The following is a 17,500-nucleotide window of genomic DNA, read 5'->3' as shown; positions in this document are numbered from 1 at the left end:
TGCGGCTTACGGCCATACCACCCTGAGCACGCCCGATCTCGTCTGATCTCGGAAGCTAAGCAGGGTCGGGCCTGGTTAGTACTTGGATGGGAGACCGCCTGGGAATACCAGGTGCTGTAAGCTTTTTCACTTTTCTGTGCAAACAACAGAGGATGCTGCTGCTTCAGTAAACAGCACTGACTGTGCCACTGCTCAACTGTCAATCACTGTGCAGACAGTTCAGCTCACAGTGCACAAACCACACTTTCATATTATCACATTACACAGTTGACAAGTTGAGAGAAAGAAAGAAAGAAAGAAAGTCGAGCAAAGACACCCGCGCTTGACATACACAGCCATGTCTGTGATGGTGTGGATCATCATGTATAAAGGGGGTAGTTGTCACTTGCTCTGCGGCTTACGGCCATACCACCCTGAGCACGCCCGATCTCCTCCGATCTCGGAAGCTAAGCAGGGTCGGGCCTGGTTAGTACTTGGATGGGAGACCGCCTGGGAATACCAGGTGCTGTAAGCTTTTTCACTTTTCTGTGCAAACAACAGAGGACGCTGCTGCTTCAGTAAACAGCACTGACTGTGCCACTGCTCAACTGTCAATCACTGTGCAGACAGTTCAGCTCACAGTGCACAAACCACACTTTCATATTATCACATTACACAGTTGACAAGTTGAGAGAAAGAAAGAAAGAAAGAAAGTCGAGCAAAGACACCCGCGCTTGACATACACAGCCATGTCTGTGATGGTGTGGATCATCATGTATAAAGGGGGTAGTTGTCACTTGCTCTGCGGCTTACGGCCATACCACCCTGAGCACGCCTGATCTCGTCCGATCTCGGAAGCTAAGCAGGGTCGGGCCTGGTTAGTACTTGGATGGGAGACCGCCTGGGAATACCAGGTGCTGTAAGCTTTTTCACTTTTCTGTGCAAACAACAGAGGACGCTGCTGCTTCAGTAAACAGCACTGACTGTGCCACTGCTCAACTGTCAATCACTGTGCAGACAGTTCAGCTCACAGTGCACAAACCACACTTTCATATTATCACATTACACAGTTGACAAGTTGAGAGAAAGAAAGAAAGAAAGAAAGTCGAGCAAAGACACCCGCGCTTGACATACACAGCCATGTCTGTGATGGTGTGGATCATCATGTATAAAGGGGGTAGTTGTCACTTGCTCTGCGGCTTACGGCCATACCACCCTGAGCACGCCCGATCTCCTCCGATCTCGGAAGCTAAGCAGGGTCGGGCCTGGTTAGTACTTGGATGGGAGACCGCCTGGGAATACCAGGTGCTGTAAGCTTTTTCACTTTTCTGTGCAAACAACAGAGGACGCTGCTGCTTCAGTAAACAGCACTGACTGTGCCACTGCTCAACTGTCAATCACTGTGCAGACAGTTCAGCTCACAGTGCACAAACCACACTTTCATATTATCACATTACACAGTTGACAAGTTGAGAGAAAGAAAGAAAGAAAGAAAGTCGAGCAAAGACACCCGCGCTTGACATACACAGCCATGTCTGTGATGGTGTGGATCATCATGTATAAAGGGGGTAGTTGTCACTTGCTCTGCGGCTTACGGCCATACCACCCTGAGCACGTACTGCGCATGTCTGGTGTTACGGCGAGAGTCAGAGAGGAGTGAGACAGAGAGACAGCGTTGGAGCGAGGGAGCGAGTGCTCCCCCCCTCCTTTTTTTTTGAGAATATTTGACTATTGAATGAACTTTTCTTGTTTTTGAGTGAGTGTGTTTTTTGTTTTAGTTATTCCCCCAACAGTTCTCACGCTGTTTGGGGGGATAAAAGTTTGTTTGTCTCTCGTTTTGAATCCCGTTTCGGGATTCTTTTTCGGACGGATAACATGGCGACTGGGACTATCGGGAAGTCGACAGGCATCTTGAGAATGGAAAATGGACTAAGAAACGACAGAAACGATAAAGGAATAAATGAAAAGAAAATGCATTTTGAAAAAAACTTAACAGTACAAGTTGAACTGGTTGGCGAGGAAGCTGTGACAGCGATGGAATTAATGAAATGCATCAGAGAGCTGTGCGGCGGACTTATTGCCTGCAGATTTACTGGTGATAAAAAATATGAAATTACCATGACAAGTGTGTCGGGGAAAGATCGGCTAATGGATGGTTTTAAAATCGGAATGACGAGCGTCATGGGGAGAGAGCTGGCGAATGATCAACTGGTGGTCTCTTTTCTTGGACTTCCTGCATACATCACGGACGAAGAAATTGTGGACAAGTTACATGGTTGGGGAGTTTCAGCTACATCTCCGATTAAGAGGAGAATGTGGCCGGGAACGCACATTGCAGATGGGACAAGGTATGTGAGAGTTAAGTTTAATGACACAGTACAGTCTCTTCCGTATTCGGCAAAATTCAATACAGCGACCGGGTCGGAATATTTTCGTGTTATACATGACAGACAAGTGAAAGTATGTAGAGTGTGTTTACAGTCAGGGCATATTCTCAGAGAATGCCCTGAATTCATGTGTCACAAATGCGGAGTCCAGGGGCATTATGCCAGAGAGTGCGTTAAAGCCGCCAAACGGTGTGAACTATGCCATAATAATCTAGATAATTGTGTGTGCAACATCAGTGAGAATGATGGAGAAATCCAAGATGAGTCTGAGGCAGATTTAGAGGAAAATGGAAGTGCGGAGAGTGAAGAAGAGGAGGAAATGGAGTGCGTAAATGAGACAGTCATGGCTGAAGAGGCTGACTCGCGGAGCGTCAGCGCGGAGCGGCCGGCACGAGCGCGCAAAGAGAGCGCGACAGTGCTCAGCGTTCAGCAGGGGATGGTTGGACATATGCGGTCCACAAAGGACATGTGTGCTGTGATGGGAACGGGGCCTGGAAAAGACCTCGAACCCGTCGAGCTGCCGAGCTCCCAGGAACCGCTTCTCCCCTCAGCCGATAGCGCTCCAGATCCTCTCACTCTCTCTGCGACAGGTTTTCCATCGTCAGCTCCTCAGACAGCAGAATCAGACTCTGAACTGGACATTTTCCAAATAAATCAGATTAGGAAAAAATTAAATTCTGGAAGGCCAGCAAAGAAAAATAAAAAAAGCAAAAGCAAGAGCAAAACATGAGCACAACATTTTTTAAACTCTATGTGATGACGGCTTTCCTTCTCTCTCTCAATGCACGTGGGCTCCGCAGTAGAGAGAAACTAAATGCAATATTAATGTCTGCAAAATGTGATATTTTATGTCTGCAAGAAACTAAGTGGGATGAAAATATTGTCAAATCAGTTCAAAGCTTATGGAAAGGGAATGTTTATGTGGCCAATGGCACTGCATCCTCTCGTGGTGTTGCAATATTATGTAGAGAACATGTGTTCTGTAACATACAGTGTGTTTACAATGATCCTTTAGGCAGATATTTGGTAATTGATGTCATAAAAACTGAGGAGAAATTCAGAATAGTAAATGTTTATGCACCAAATGAGGAAAAAGACAGGAAAGTATTTTTTAAACAACTACTCAAATGGTGTACCACGAAGTGTTTTGTTATAGGAGATTTCAATGTCAGTCTCACTAAAAATGATATATCAAACAATAATGTGTTTAAAGATGATGCCAGTAGGAATACTCTGTATGAGGTGATGGAGACAATGAACCTAGTAGATTTATGGAGAGTCTTACACCCCAACAGAAAAGAATTCTCAAGGCAGCAAATTGTTAAAGGTAAAATGAAAAGATCTAGAATTGATTTATGTTTAATATCACCCCAGATAACTTCAAAAGTTGCATACATAAAATACATTACAAATCCATGGAGTGATCATTCATTCCTGGAGGTTAAGTTGGGAGCTCCAGGGGAATCCAGAAATGGAGGACTCTGGTGCTTTAACAGCAGCCTCCTGGGAGAGAAAAAATTTAATATGAAAATCAGAAGATTGTTGCAGATAATAACTGAAGAATTACCTTTTGTTGAAGATCTCCTTATATGGTGGGAAGAAGTTAAATATAGAATCAAAAAAGCATGTGTAAATTACAGTAAACATAAGAAATGGTTAGAGAATCAAGAAGAGTTAGACATTAGAGGGAAAATAAGAGATGAGTTAGATAAACTAGAAACAAATCCCGATCATGATATGAGTAAGTATATAAATTTAAAAAGCAAACAGGACCTGATAGAAATTAATAGGTGCAGAGGGGCAATGATAAGAAGCAGGGCAAAACATATTATGGAAGGGGAAAAATGCACAGCATATTTTCTAGGTCTAGAAAAGAAAAAACAAGGTAAAGTATTTATCAATGAAATAAAAAATATAGAGGGCAAAACTGTATCAGAAACATCTGAAATATTAGAAACAGTACAGGAATATTATAGAAATCTTTTCTCAAGCAATAATATAGTGGATAAGGAGATGGAGAAAACATTAGACAGTATTCAGTGTAAAATATCAATAGAAGACAAAAACTGGTGTGATTCTCCTATAACTCTAAATGAAGTTTCAGAGGCAATAGATAATCTTAACAAGAATAAAAGTCCAGGTACAGATGGACTGACAGGTGACTTTTATATAGCTTTTAAAGATAGTCTGGCTCCGATTCTATTGAAAGTGTTTGAGGAGATGGAGGGAAAAGGTCGTACTCCTGAGACCTTGACACTTGGTCTGATTACAATCATATTCAAAAATAGAGGGGACAAAACCATGCTTGACAATTACAGACCAATCAGTTTACTCAATACAGACTATAAAATAATAACAAAACTCTTGGCAAATAGGTTAAAAACAGTTATTGCATCGATAGTCAACTGGACACAAGCTTACAGTATTCCTGGCAGAGACATCATAGATACAGTGCTATCAGTCAAAGAAAACATAAATGAAATGGTAAAACAGGGAGGCATTTACCTGGGCATTGATTTTGAAAAAGCTTTTGACAGGGTGGAGCACAAATTCTTATGGGCAGTTCTTCAAAAATTTGGTTTTGGTGATAAATTCATCAAATGGATCCAATTACTATACAACAATGCATATGGTTGTGTTAAATGCAATGGACATATGACCGGGAAATTTCAAATTCAAAGATCAGTGAGGCAGGGGTGTCCCCTCTCCTCCCTGCTGTACAGTTTGGTGGCCGAGCCTCTAGCCTTGTTAATTACTCAGGACAAACAAATAACAGGTATTACATCTCCAATAGGAATAGAAACCAAAATTTTACAGTACGCTGATGATACAAACATTATGATTAAAAATGAAGACAGTATAGACAAAGTATTAGCACACATCCAGGAGTATGGCAAAGCATCAGGATCCAAAATCAATATGAATAAAACAGAAATAATGTATTGTGGCAATGTAGCTCGGTCGCCAAATAGGTGGCAGTTCAGAGAGGCGGCGGATAGTGTCAGGGTCTTGGGAGTGCACCTAGGGCATGATCAGGAGGCTGCTGCAAACAAAACATGGAAGGAGCTGATGAGCAAAATCAGTAATACGCTGGCGTTGTGGAAAATGCGGGGGCTAACGCTGCGAGGTAAGGTGGTCGTGATCAACTCCTTGGTTCTATCCAAACTAGTTCATACGCTATCTGTCTGTCATATGCCAGGTCAAGTTCTAAACAGCATTAATAACTGCATCTCTGCCTTTATATGGGGCAGCAAAAGAAACCTCATAGCTCACAACACAATCATTGACAGTTACAATAATGGTGGTTTAAAACTAATTGATATAGTGACAAAGAAACATGCACTGAGAATTAAAATGATACAGAAATATTTACAAACTACTAATAAACATGTATGGAAAGATTTTTTCCATAGTTCACTCATCTCCATAGGCAATTGCAATAAAAACAATCTCTGTCAGGTTCAAACTAAAACTCAATACTCACATCTCAATCCTTTTGATAAAGAAATCTTGGAAGCTTGGGGGTTGGCTCGACCACTCCTCAAGGCTAAAGTAGAAAACAGAAATCAACTTTTGCAGCTCCCCATTTTCCACAACCCAGAGATTATGCATTTGAGCAGACCACTTTCCTGTGCCCTCCTGGTGCAGGCAGGTATACAGACTTTGGGAGATGTGCTGGATGAGAAGGGAATAGTAAATGCAGGGAAAATCCAAAGTGTTGTTAAAAATAAGAGAATTAAAATAAGAAAAGGTATTATTGATCAAATGTGCTGTAAAATCTCAGAAGGCCTTCCATTACATTGGAGAGCTGTCTGGACAAAAACATATGGTAAGGTGCAGAGTGATGCTCCAGAATTTCTTCTGTGGACAGGTCACAACTCCAAAAACCTCCTGGAAATAAAATCCAAAATCTGGTACAACTTATTCTTAAAAAAAATCACACAACGGCCTGCCTCAGAGAAAGCATGGCAAAAACATTTTCCAAACAAAAATATAACTACTATTTGGCATAATATAATGCCCAAATATGGCAACCCCCATTGTACAAACATTGATTTCAAAATAAGACACAGAAGAGTTTTCACGAGCATTATTCTACACCAAATAAATAAAACAAGGTATGGAAGAGAATGTGCTGTATGTAGGGAAGAAGAGGAGGATTTAGAACATCTTGTCTTGCACTGTCCGGTCTGCAAAGAGTTCAGCCAACGAGTCAGAGTTCTCTTGGAACAGCATTGTGGAATCTCTTTTACAGAGGAAAGCGAGTGGAAGTGGACTCTTCTCTTTGGGCTTGTAGCCAGAAAGAAAGATGCTAACACAATGTTAATTAACATCATTTTGGCCTTCACAAGGCAAGCAATATATACAGCCCGGAACTATGCATTACATGATAATAAAACTGTGAATAGATGGGAGCTTTTCAGAAATTCTTTAAAATTACACCTCAGGATAATGATTTCAATAAAAAGCATGGACTTTCAAAGAACATTCATGTCAAATACAAGCCTGATAAAGTTACAAGACAATGGTGATTTAGAGATAATGATGTAAAATGTGAATTTTGTTTGTTTGTTTGTCATTTTCCTTTATTCAATAATGTTACATTTAAATTTCTCGACCTTAGTGTTGATGGCTGTTTTTTGTAGATTCTCAGGTAGACTCTTTGATTCTACTTTTCTTTTGTTGGTTTTTGTTGTCTTCACTGTGTACATAATGTAAATATCATCACAAAATTGGAATAATAATGAATTTCAAATGTATTTGAATCTTTTTGATAATAAAAGAGAAAAAAAAAAAAAAAAAAAAAGCACGCCCGATCTCGTCCGATCTCGGAAGCTAAGCAGGGTCGGGCCTGGTTAGTACTTGGATGGGAGACCGCCTGGGAATACCAGGTGCTGTAAGCTTTTTCACTTTTCTGTGCAAACAACAGAGGACGCTGCTGCTTCAGTAAACAGCACTGACTGTGCCACTGCTCAACTGTCAATCACTGTGCAGACAGTTCAGCTCACAGTGCACAAACCACACTTTCATATTATCACATTACACAGTTGACAAGTTGACAAGTTGAGAGAAAGAAAGAAAGAAAGAAAGTCAAGCAAAGACACCCGCGCTTGACATACACAGCCATGTCTGTGATGGTGTGGATCATCATGTATAAAGGGGGTAGTTGTCACTTGCTCTGCGGCTTACGGCCATACCACCCTGAGCACGCCCGATCTCGTCCGATCTCGGAAGTTAAGCAGGGTCGGGCCTGGTTAGTACTTGGATGGGAGACCGCCTGGGAATACCAGGTGCTGTAAGCTTTTTCACTTTTCTGTGCAAACAACAGAGGACGCTGCTGCTTCAGTAAACAGCACTGACTGTGCCACTGCTCAACTGTCAATCACTGTGCAGACAGTTCAGCTCACAGTGCACAAACCACACTTTCATATTATCACATTACACAGTTGACAAGTTGAGAGAAAGAAAGAAAGAAAGAAAGTCGAGCAAAGACACCCGCGCTTGACATACACAGCCATGTCTGTGATGGTGTGGATCATCATGTATAAAGGGGGTAGTTGTCACTTGCTCTGCGGCTTACGGCCATACCACCCTGAGCACGCCCGATCTCGTCCGATCTCGGAAGCTAAGCAGGGTTGGGCCTGGTTAGTACTTGGATGGGAGACCGCCTGGGAATACCAGGTGCTGTAAGCTTTTTCACTTTTCTGTGCAAACAACAGAGGACGCTGCTGCTTCAGTAAACAGCACTGACTGTGCCACTGCTCAACTGTCAATCACTGTGCAGACAGTTCAGCTCACAGTGCACAAACCACACTTTCATATTATCACATTACACAGTTGACAAGTTGAGAGAAAGAAAGAAAGAAAGAAAGTCGAGCAAAGACACCCGCGCTTGACATACACAGCCATGTCTGTGATGGTGTGGATCATCATGTATAAAGGGGGTAGTTGTGACTTGCTCTGCGGCTTACGGCCATACCACCCTGAGCACGCCTGATCTCGGAAGCTAAGCAGGGTCGGGCCTGGTTAGTACTTGGATGGGAGACCGCCTGGGAATACCAGGTGCTGTAAGCTTTTTCACTTTTCTGTGCAAACAACAGAGGACGCTGCTGCTTCAGTAAACAGCACTGACTGTGCCACTGCTCAACTGTCAATCACTGTGCAGACAGTTCAGCTCACAGTGCACAAACCACACTTTCATATTATCACATTACACAGTTGACAAGTTGAGAGAAAGAAAGAAAGAAAGAAAGTCAAGCAAAGACACCCGCGCTTGACATACACAGCCATGTCTGTGATGGTGTGGATCATCATGTATAAAGGGGGTAGTTGTCACTTGCTCTGCGGCTTACGGCCATACCACCCTGAGCACGCCCGATCTCGTCCGATCTCGGAAGTTAAGCAGGGTCTGGCCTGGTTAGTACTTGGATGGGAGACCGCCTGGGAATACCAGGTGCTGTAAGCTTTTTCACTTTTCTGTGCAAACAACAGAGGACGCTGCTGCTTCAGTAAACAGCACTGACTGTGCCACTGCTCAACTGTCAATCACTGTGCAGACAGTTCAGCTCACAGTGCACAAACCACACTTTCATATTTTGACATTACACAGTTGACAAGTTGACAAGTTGAGAGAAAGAAAGAAAGAAAGAAAGTCGAGCAAAGACACCCGCGCTTGACATACACAGCCATGTCTGTGATGGTGTGGATCATCATGTATAAAGGGGGTAGTTGTCACTTGCTCTGCGGCTTACGGCCATACCACCCTGAGCACGCATCACGCATGACAGGTTGCACGGCAGTTGAGAGATAGGAAGTGAGCGAGAGAGAGCGAGCGAGCGAGCGAGTGTTTTTTTTCGAGTTATTATTTGTGTGAATGAGCGTGTTTTAGTGTTTGAGCGACTGTGGTTTTTGTGTGTTTTCATTCCCCCAACAGCTTTAACGCTGTTTGGGGGGATTACAGCTTTTTCTTTTCCCTCTTTTTTTTTGAACCCGTTTGTGGGTTTAAACTACGGATGGACAAAATGGCGGCCAGGACTAATGGACAGTTTACAAACACTTTGAGAAAGGAAAACGGACTAAACGAAACGGTAACGGCGAAAACACAGACAGCAGGAACGAAAACGGCTTATGAAAAAGATTTAACGATCCAGATTGAGCTAAACGGAGATGACAATGTAACAACGATGGAGCTAATGAAGTGTGTGAGAGAGCTGTGCGGGGGACTAATTGCATGCAGATGCATTGGTAACAAGAGATACGAGATCACGATGACGAACACGTCTGGGAAACAAAGGCTGCTGGACGGCTTCAGGATCGGAGCAACGAGTGTGCTGGGGAAGGAGCTGACAAATGACGAGCTGGTGGTGTCATTCCTGGGGCTGCCGGCGTACATTACGGACGAGGAAATACTGCAGAAACTACATGGCTGGGGAGTGTCGGCCACATCACAGATTAAGAGAAGAATGTGGCCGGGAACGAGAATCGCAGACGGGACCAGGTACGTGAAAGTAAAGTTTAATGAAACGGTACAGTCTCTTCCTTATTCGGCTCGGTTTCAAACGGCCACGGGGCCGGAATACTTCAGGGTGATTCATGACAGGCAGGTTAAGGTGTGTAGAATTTGTATTCAGCCAGGGCACATCCTCAGAGAATGCCCGGAATTCACCTGTCATAAATGCGGAGTCCAGGGGCATTACGCGAGAGAATGCGTAAAAGTCGAGGAGAGGTGTGAGCTATGCCACAACAATATGGAAAACTGTGTCTGTAGGAACAGTGAATCAGAGGAGGTCCGTGAAGGGTCTGAGTCAGGTCAGGAGGGGAGTGAGTGCGAAGCTGAGGAGGCGGAGATGGAGTGTTTCAGTGAGGCGGCGGGAGCTGGTGAGACGAGGAGTCCCAGCGCAGAGCCGCAGGCAGACGAGAGCTTGGTGAGCGCGCAGTGGTGTGATTCTGACATCGAGAGCGCTAGTATGAGTCTGCCCTGCGGCCAAAGAGAGCACACTGAGGCGGGGACGGGACTGGGAAAAGCTCTCGGACCCGCCGATCTCCCTGCTCTGGAAAAATCACTATTAACCGCCGCCTCTCAGGCTGAAACGGACGCTCCGCAAAGCGCTCCGCTCTGCGCTCCGCGCTCGGCGAAGAGCGCACCGCCAGCAGCTCCCCAAATGGCTGACTCGGAATCCGACATGGACCTCACACAGATCACGCAAATCAGAAAAAGGCAAAATACAGAGAGGCAGGCGAAAAAAAGCAAAAAAAGTAAGGCAAAAAATCAGATATGATAGCAAATCTCTCATTTTTGCAGCTCACCCTCTCCATGACAGTTATTCTCTCGCTCAATGCCCGTGGGCTCCGCAGCAGAGGGAAAATTGAATGCATTCTTGGGTCTGTCAAATGTGATATCTTATGTTTACAAGAGACAAGATGGGATGAAAGCGCCATCAGTTTTGTTAAAGCGCTGTGGAGAGGGTCGGTCATGTATGCTAATGGGACAGATTTAGCGAGAGGAGTGGCCATCTTATGCAAAGAAAACAGCTTTGAAAAAACGGACTGTGTGCATAAAGACGCTGAAGGCAGGATGATTGTAATAGATGTGGAAAGAGGGGGGGAAAAACAAAGGATTATAAATGTATATGCTTCAAATGAGGAAAAAAACAGGAAAATATTTTTCAAACAAATAACAAAATGGTGTAAAACGAATTGTGTGATAATAGGGGACTTCAATGTTGTTTTAAACAAAATGGATATCTCAGCAAATAATGTATTTAAGGAGGATGCCAGCAGGAAAATACTGTATGAAACCATGAATGATAATAACCTGACAGAGATATGGAGAGTGTTACAGCCAAACAAAAGAGAGTTCTCAAGGAGACAAGTAGTTGAAGGGAAGTTGAAGCAGTCAAGAATTGATCTATGCTTAGGCACTCCAGCAGTGGTGTCTCAGTTAAAAAGTGCAAGATACATACCCAACAGCTGGAGTGACCACTCTCTGCTAGAAATAAGAATGGGGAAAACAGGAGAGTTTAGAAATGGAGGCTTGTGGTGCTTAAACAATAGTTGCATTGAAGATGAGAAATTTAGAAGAAAAATGAATAATCTGTTAGAAGCAATGACTGAAGAAATATTGAACACAGAAGATGTGATAGAGTGGTGGGAAGGAGCTAAGTTAAGAATCAAAAAAGCATGTATTAATTATTGCAAACAAAAGAGATGGATAGAAAACAGAGAAGAGGAAGAAATCAGAGAACAGGTAAGGAGAGAATTAGAGAAGATTGAAGAAGAACCAAATTATGATGTCAGTAAATATATATGTTTAAAATCTCAATTAGATCACTTGGAAATGAAAAGGTGCAAGGGAGCAATAATCAGGAGCAAGGCGAAGCATATCACAGAAGGAGAAAAATGTACTGCCTATTTCTTGGGGCTAGAAAAAAGGAAGCAAAGCAAAACATTCATAAAAGAATTGGAAAATGAGAAAGGTGAAATAATAACAGATGCAGTAAATCTTTTAGAAACAGTACAAACATATTATAAACAGTTATTCACAAGTTGTAACATAAAACCAGAAAGTATGGAGGGAGCTATGGAGAGTATTGAAAGTAAATTGTCTAAAGAGGACAGAGAGTGGTGTGATGCTCCACTTACCTTACAGGAGGTGGAGATGGCAATAGGAGAACTGGGGAAGAACAAAAGTCCAGGCACAGATGGGCTGTCAGCTGAGTTTTATCAAGCTTTTAAACTCAGGTTGGCTCCGATCCTACTCACAATGTATAACCATATGCAAAATGGAGGTCGAACTCCCAGGACCTTGACACTTGGACTAATAACTGTTGTATACAAGAACAGAGGGGACAAAGCCTTGCTGGAGAATTACAGACCAATCAGTTTATTAAACACAGATTACAAAATTCTCACCAAGATATTGGCAAACAGGTTAAAATCAGTCATTTCTTCCATCATCAACTGGTCTCAAGCTTACGGCATTCCGGGGCGAGACATCACAGACACAATTCTGTCAGTTAAAGAAACAATAAATCACATGACAAAACAGGGTGGAATCTATCTGGGTGTGGACTTCAACAAAGCATTTGACAGAGTCGAACACAATTTCCTCTGGGCAGTACTGGCAAAATTTGGTTTCGGCAATAACTTCACAAATTGGATACAATTACTATACAGCAATGCAAACAGTAAAGTCAAATGCAATGGGCAATTATCAGACACTTTTCGGATTCAAAGATCAATAAGGCAAGGCTGTCCCCTCTCCTCCCTGTTATACAGCCTGGTGGCCGAACCCCTCGGAATGTTAATCAGGAAGGACAAGCAAATTAAAGGTATAACATCACCAGCAGGGAAAGAACACAAAATAGCACAGTTTGCGGATGATACTAACATAATGACACAGGATGAGGACAGCATAGACAAGGTTTTAGTTCATATTGAAACATACAGCAAAGCATCAGGGGCAAAAGTCAACTTTAACAAATCAGAAATCATGTACTGTGGCGAGGTGGTGCGGTCACCAGGCAGATGGCAGTTCAGGGAGGCAGGAGAGAGTGTCAAGGTCCTGGGAGTGCACCTGGGGAAAAACCAGGACAAAGCCAGAGACAAAACGTGGAGGGAGGCGCTGGGAAAAATAAGCAGCACGCTGGCACTGTGGAGGATGAGGGGGCTCACACTGAGAGGCAAGGTGGTCGTAGCCAACTCCCTTGTGCTCTCACAGCTAAACCACATACTGGCAGTCTACGACATACCCGGACACATCCAAACCAGCATAAATAACAGCATCTCCACGTTTCTCTGGAGAAGCAAAAGAAATCTAATAGCACACAGGACAATAATCAATGACTATAAAGAAGGAGGTCTAAAACTAATTGATATTGCAACAAAGAAACATGTCTTCAGAATTCAAACAATCAAAAAAGCCTTGCAAAATTCTAAAAATCATCCATGGCAAGATTACCTGCAAAAAACAATAACCTCCTTAGGTCACTGTGGCAGACACAACCTCTGCCAAATTCTACCCAAGAAACAGTACTCACATCTCCAACCGTTTGAAAGAGAGATCCTTGAAGCCTGGGAGCTGGCACGGCCACTCCTCAAGACAAAGGTCTCCAATAGGTCACAGTTACTGAAGCTCCCCATCCTCCACAATCCAGAGCTCACTTGTAGGGGCACCTCCCTCTCATATGGCTTCCTGGTGGCAGCAGGGCTGCAAACATTAGGGGACATAATGAATGGAAAGGGTAAAATAGACAGTGAAAAAATAATGACTGCTTTGAGGGACAAAGGGTGCAAGGGGAAAAAACAGTACATACAACAGGTGTGTGAGGAAATGGAAAAGAACATGCCTCCTGAATGGAAACAAGCCCACAAAAACTCTGTTTGTAAGGTGCAGGATGACACCCTGGATTTCCTCCTGTGGACTGGTGCACACACCAAAAGCATGCAAGAAATAAAATCTAAAACATGGTACACTATGTTGCTAAAAAAGGCCACACGGAGGCCCACCTCAGAAATAACCTGGAAGAAAGCATTCCCATTCAAAAACACGTCTACAATTTGGCACAACATAAGTCCTTGTTACAGTAACCCACAATGCACTAACACAGATTACAAAATAAGGCACAGGAGGATCTTCACAGGCGTCATTCTGCACCAGATTAACAAAAACATGTACGGAAGAGACTGTACTGTTTGTCAAGAGCAGGAGGAGGATTTAGAGCATCTCCTCCTGCATTGTCCCGTCTGCATTCCTTTCTCTGAGCAGGTCAAAGAACTCCTGGAAATGTGCTGTGAACTCAGGATTTCCAACACAACGGACTGGCAGTGGACTCTGCTATTTGGACTAACGGAAAAGAGAAAAGGAATTAACAATGAACTCATCAATATCATCCTTGCCTTCGCCAGACACACAATCTATACAGCCAGGAACTATGCACTCTATGATAACAGACAAACCAACAGGTGGGAGATCTTCACAAACTCAATAAAACTTCATATACGGACAATGCAAAAAGCAGACAAACAGAAATTTGAAAAAATCTTCTTAGACAAAGCAAAACTTGTGAGAATAACAGGAGACAATGTGCTAAGTTTTGCTTTTTAAGTAGTGTCATTATGTCTCTTCAGAATGTTGGTCTTCCTTGCTGGTTGATTTGTGTTCTATCTGGTTCCAGCAGGGTATTTTATTTCATCATGCCATTATAGTCCATTTTATTTTAATGTATTTCATTTTAGTTTGGTTTTTTCTCCTTTTGGTGTTGTTGTTTCTTTCTTTCTTTGGGTTTAAATGTGGACACCGGTACCCTTCAGTTCACTGTATTGGAGGGAGATCCAGTCTTCATAGAAAGTTAATGTGAATCTCTCCTGGGGGCGTGGAGACTGCACTGATTTTTCGTTGTTTCTTTCTTTGGTGTTTGTAAATATAATGTAAATATGGGTTTTAAAAAAAAAAAAAGCATAAATCACTGCATACTTTAGCTTTCACTGTCCGAGTTTACATGTTGAGAATAAGATTGAATGATGTAAAAATTTGAATTTTTTGATAATAAAAGAGAAAAAAAAAAAGCACGCCCGATCTCGTCCGATCTCGGAAGTTAAGCAGGGTCGGGCCTGGTTAGTACTTGGATGGGAGACCGCCTGGGAATACCAGGTGCTGTAAGCTTTTTCACTTTTCTGTGCAAACAACAGAGGACGCTGCTGCTTCAGTAAACAGCACTGACTGTGCCACTGCTCAACTGTCAATCACTGTGCAGACAGTTCAGCTCACAGTGCACAAACCACACTTTCATATTATCACATTACACAGTTGACAAGTTGAGAGAAAGAAAGAAAGAAAGAAAGTCGAGCAAAGACACCCGCGCTTGACATACACAGCCATGTCTGTGATGGTGTGGATCATCATGTATAAAGGGGGTAGTTGTCACTTGCTCTGCGGCTTACGGCCATACCACCCTGAGCACGCCCGATCTCGTCCGATCTCGGAAGCTAAGCAGGGTCGGGCCTGGTTAGTACTTGGATGGGAGACCGCCTGGGAATACCAGGTGCTGTAAGCTTTTTCACTTTTCTGTGCAAACAACAGAGGACGCTGCTGCTTCAGTAAACAGCACTGACTGTGCCACTGCTCAACTGTCAATCACTGTGCAGACAGTTCAGCTCACAGTGCACAAACCACACTTTCATATTATCACATTACACAGTTGACAAGTTGAGAGAAAGAAAGAAAGAAAGAAAGTCAAGCAAAGACACCCGCGCTTGACATACACAGCCATGTCTGTGATGGTGTGGATCATCATGTATAAAGGGGGTAGTTGTCACTTGCTCTGCGGCTTACGGCCATACCACCCTGAGCACGCCCGATCTCGTCCGATCTCGGAAGCTAAGCAGGGTCGGGCCTGGTTAGTACTTGGATGGGAGACCGCCTGGGAATACCAGGTGCTGTAAGCTTTTTCACTTTTCTGTGCAAACAACAGAGGACGCTGCTGCTTCAGTAAACAGCACTGACTGTGCCACTGCTCAACTGTCAATCACTGTGCAGACAGTTCAGCTCACAGTGCACAAACCACACTTTCATATTATAACATTACACAGTTGACAAGTTGAGAGAAAGAAAGAAAGAAAGAAAGTCAAGCAAAGACACCCGCGCTTGACATACACAGCCATGTCTGTGATGGTGTGGATCATCATGTATAAAGGGGGTAGTTGTCACTTGCTCTGCGGCTTACGGCCATACCACCCTGAGCACGCCCGATCTCGTCCGATCTCGGAAGTTAAGCAGGGTCGGGCCTGGTTAGTACTTGGATGGGAGACCGCCTGGGAATACCAGGTGCTGTAAGCTTTTTCACTTTTCTGTGCAAACAACAGAGGACGCTGCTGCTTCAGTAAACAGCACTGACTGTGCCACTGCTCAACTGTCAATCACTGTGCAGACAGTTCAGCTCACAGTGCACAAACCACACTTTCATATTATCACATTACACAGTTGACAAGTTGACAAGTTGAGAGAAAGAAAGAAAGAAAGAAAGTCAAGCAAAGACACCCGCGCTTGACATACACAGCCATGTCTGTGATGGTGTGGATCATCATGTATAAAGGGGGTAGTTGTCACTTGCTCTGCGGCTTACGGCCATACCACCCTGAGCACGCCCGATCTCGTCCGATCTCGGAAGCTAAGCAGGGTCGGGCCTGGTTAGTACTTGGATGGGAGACCGCCTGGGAATACCAGGTGCTGTAAGCTTTTTCACTTTTCTGTGCAAACAACAGAGGACGCTGCTGCTTCAGTAAACAGCACTGACTGTGCCACTGCTCAACTGTCAATCACTGTGCAGACAGTTCAGCTCACAGTGCACAAACCACACTTTCATATTATAACATTACACAGTTGACAAGTTGAGAGAAAGAAAGAAAGAAAGAAAGTCAAGCAAAGACACCCGCGCTTGACATACACAGCCATGTCTGTGATGGTGTGGATCATCATGTATAAAGGGGGTAGTTGTCACTTGCTCTGCGGCTTACGGCCATACCACCCTGAGCACGCCCGATCTCGTCCGATCTCGGAAGTTAAGCAGGGTCGGGCCTGGTTAGTACTTGGATGGGAGACCGCCTGGGAATACCAGGTGCTGTAAGCTTTTTCACTTTTCTGTGCAAACAACAGAGGACGCTGCTGCTTCAGTAAACAGCACTGACTGTGCCACTGCTCAACTGTCAATCACTGTGCAGACAGTTCAGCTCACAGTGCACAAACCACACTTTCATATTATCACATTACACAGTTGACAAGTTGAGAGAAAGAAAGAAAGAAAGAAAGTCGAGCAAAGACACCCGCGCTTGACATACACAGCCATGTCTGTGATGGTGTGGATCATCATGTATAAAGGGGGTAGTTGTCACTTGCTCTGCGGCTTACGGCCATACCACCCTGAGCACGCCCGATCTCGTCCGATCTCGGAAGCTAAGCAGGGTCGGGCCTGGTTAGTACTTGGATGGGAGACCGCCTGGGAATACCAGGTGCTGTAAGCTTTTTCACTTTTCTGTGCAAACAACAGAGGACGCTGCTGCTTCAGTAAACAGCACTGACTGTGCCACTGCTCAACTGTCAATCACTGTGCAGACAGTTCAGCTCACAGTGCACAAAC

The 17,500-nt window shown here is 43.8% G+C and overlaps 13 non-coding genes and 1 pseudogene across 13 annotated transcripts; all 14 read left to right on the top strand.

The window, feature by feature from the left end:
* The first annotated feature begins 4 nt into the window (after positions 1–4).
* LOC139610008 (5S ribosomal RNA) lies at positions 5–123 on the top strand. The gene has a single exon (XR_011685460.1). It is a non-coding gene; the product is annotated as a 5S ribosomal RNA (ribosomal RNA).
* A 272-nt stretch (positions 124–395) lies between these two features.
* LOC139610078 (5S ribosomal RNA) lies at positions 396–514 on the top strand. The gene has a single exon (XR_011685526.1). It is a non-coding gene; the product is annotated as a 5S ribosomal RNA (ribosomal RNA).
* A 272-nt stretch (positions 515–786) lies between these two features.
* Positions 787–905, top strand: LOC139610115 (5S ribosomal RNA). Its single transcript, XR_011685563.1, has one exon. It is a non-coding gene; the product is annotated as a 5S ribosomal RNA (ribosomal RNA).
* Positions 906–1,177: 272 nt separating this feature from the next.
* Positions 1,178–1,296, top strand: LOC139610077 (5S ribosomal RNA). Its single transcript, XR_011685525.1, has one exon. It is a non-coding gene; the product is annotated as a 5S ribosomal RNA (ribosomal RNA).
* A 6,254-nt stretch (positions 1,297–7,550) lies between these two features.
* LOC139610469 (5S ribosomal RNA) lies at positions 7,551–7,669 on the top strand. Its single transcript, XR_011685779.1, has one exon. It is a non-coding gene; the product is annotated as a 5S ribosomal RNA (ribosomal RNA).
* Positions 7,670–7,941: 272 nt separating this feature from the next.
* On the top strand, positions 7,942–8,060 carry LOC139610585 (5S ribosomal RNA). Its single transcript, XR_011685893.1, has one exon. It is a non-coding gene; the product is annotated as a 5S ribosomal RNA (ribosomal RNA).
* A 272-nt stretch (positions 8,061–8,332) lies between these two features.
* Positions 8,333–8,441, top strand: LOC139610360 (5S ribosomal RNA; annotated as a pseudogene).
* Positions 8,442–8,713: 272 nt separating this feature from the next.
* On the top strand, positions 8,714–8,832 carry LOC139610172 (5S ribosomal RNA). The gene has a single exon (XR_011685619.1). It is a non-coding gene; the product is annotated as a 5S ribosomal RNA (ribosomal RNA).
* Positions 8,833–15,302: 6,470 nt separating this feature from the next.
* On the top strand, positions 15,303–15,421 carry LOC139610761 (5S ribosomal RNA). The gene has a single exon (XR_011686066.1). It is a non-coding gene; the product is annotated as a 5S ribosomal RNA (ribosomal RNA).
* Positions 15,422–15,693: 272 nt separating this feature from the next.
* Positions 15,694–15,812, top strand: LOC139610760 (5S ribosomal RNA). Its single transcript, XR_011686065.1, has one exon. It is a non-coding gene; the product is annotated as a 5S ribosomal RNA (ribosomal RNA).
* A 272-nt stretch (positions 15,813–16,084) lies between these two features.
* LOC139610455 (5S ribosomal RNA) lies at positions 16,085–16,203 on the top strand. The gene has a single exon (XR_011685765.1). It is a non-coding gene; the product is annotated as a 5S ribosomal RNA (ribosomal RNA).
* Positions 16,204–16,483: 280 nt separating this feature from the next.
* On the top strand, positions 16,484–16,602 carry LOC139610759 (5S ribosomal RNA). The gene has a single exon (XR_011686064.1). It is a non-coding gene; the product is annotated as a 5S ribosomal RNA (ribosomal RNA).
* Positions 16,603–16,874: 272 nt separating this feature from the next.
* On the top strand, positions 16,875–16,993 carry LOC139610370 (5S ribosomal RNA). Its single transcript, XR_011685751.1, has one exon. It is a non-coding gene; the product is annotated as a 5S ribosomal RNA (ribosomal RNA).
* Positions 16,994–17,265: 272 nt separating this feature from the next.
* On the top strand, positions 17,266–17,384 carry LOC139610758 (5S ribosomal RNA). Its single transcript, XR_011686063.1, has one exon. It is a non-coding gene; the product is annotated as a 5S ribosomal RNA (ribosomal RNA).
* The last annotated feature ends 116 nt before the right edge of the window (positions 17,385–17,500 follow it).

The sequence above is a fragment of the Trachinotus anak genome, unplaced genomic scaffold (genome assembly GCF_046630095.1).
Source record: "Trachinotus anak isolate AG129_WGS33_773 ecotype Australia unplaced genomic scaffold, CSIRO_AGI_Tana_v1 ptg000026l, whole genome shotgun sequence".
NCBI lineage: Eukaryota > Metazoa > Chordata > Actinopteri > Carangiformes > Carangidae > Trachinotus > Trachinotus anak.
The sequence above is the reverse complement of the archived record's forward strand: the minus strand, read 5'-3'. Positions and strand labels throughout refer to the sequence as shown.